Here is a 1,707-nt window from a genome sequence, read left to right as displayed (position 1 = left end):
GGATTTTATGGTATCGAAAATAAAATCTTATGTATTACTTTTGATAATGCTTCTAACAATAAGACTGCTATTAAAAAATTAAAATCTATGTTATCTCCGTCGTTGCCTGAAATTTTTCATATTAAGATGCATGTCATGTATATTATTTAATTGTAAAAGATGGTCTTGAATTTTTTGAGCTTTATATTGAAAAAAATCGTCTTGCTGTTGGTTTTATTCAAAGAAATAATCAGAGAAAAAGAATTTGAGAATTTAAAATTAAATGTCAAGAAAATGGACTTGCACCGATATTGACGCCTGAGGAAATTGATATTAGATGGAATTCTACATATGATTTTTTAAAAACTTATTATAAATATAGAGTTCCTATTACACTAGTTTTTAACCAACATTGCGGTTCATTTACTGTTCTACTGATTGCATGTTACATGATTCTGATTGGGTTGTAATTTATGATCTTGTTAAGTTTTTAGAAAAAATTTATATAGCTACAGTTGAATTTTTCGGTGTGTATTATCCTACTGTTTGTAATATTTTGGGATATACAACCGATATTTCTGGTTTGCTTAAAAAATATAAAAATAAAGATGGTTATAAAGAAGCTGTTGGTGTTATGTTTACTAAATTTTAAAAATATTTTTTCCCGATTCCCCCTATTTACTTGGTTGGTGCTATGTTAAATCCGTGCATTAAATATAATACTATGTGTCAGTTTAGTACTATTATTTATGCTAACTTAGAAATAAATACTAACAATTATTCTGAACAAGTACAACCTGATTTGTGGACGGCTACGAGTGATGCGAATGAATACATAGAAAAATTATATAATCATTATGCTAATTTACTTGACTTAGCCGTACCTACAAATATCACTCCAACTATCGCTTCTCATTCTTCCGAAGAGCCATCATCTTCTAAAAAGTCGGCACATAGTGGTTTTCCTGATTCCTTTTATGATTTACCTTATTGGAACATTGTTGATGAGAGAACTTACACCTCAACTTATCGGGAAAAGCTGAAATATTATCTTCAGTCGCCGCTAGAGGATCGCAAACGACGAATCAACACCTTGGATTGGTGGAGGAGTAATGAAACACAATATCATGTGCTTTCAAGATTAGCTAGAGATATCTTGAATGTTCTAATGTCAATCGTTGCATCAGAGAGCGCCTTTAGTCAGGGACGACAACAGCTTGGAGACAACCGACACTCATTGGGAAGCAATGCAATGAATGTTCTAGTTTGCCTCAGAGATTGGATCAGAATGGAAAGAAGAAACCAAGGAATGAAACCGAAGCCGAGCGATGAGCTGAAACTTGAAGAAATTATGTCTTCACGGGAGAACTCAGCAAAATCAAGTCCAATGCATGGTTTTACCCCCGTTGACTTTGACTATCCTATTCAAGTTCCCGTTAATATTAACATGAATGAGTTGGAAAAAATGATGCATAATTTGTAAATTTTTCATTTATGTAAATTATAAATTTTGGATCATTTCGCAATTCGCAATGAATAAAATTCAACACTCATTAACTCCTTAGTCCCTACTTTATAATTTTTATCATTTAATGATTTAAATTGAATTTCTAGTTTAAATTTAAAACTTAATTCTAATATATTATTAATTTACTACCAAGTATTATTAATAATTTATTATATTAAGTAGCATATGTTTTGTATATTTGTGAATATATCTTCTATAGA

The sequence above is a fragment of the Capsicum annuum genome, chromosome 8 (assembly GCF_002878395.1).
Source record: "Capsicum annuum cultivar UCD-10X-F1 chromosome 8, UCD10Xv1.1, whole genome shotgun sequence".
In the NCBI taxonomy this organism is placed as follows: domain Eukaryota; kingdom Viridiplantae; phylum Streptophyta; class Magnoliopsida; order Solanales; family Solanaceae; genus Capsicum; species Capsicum annuum.
Note: the sequence above shows the minus strand (reverse complement) of the source record.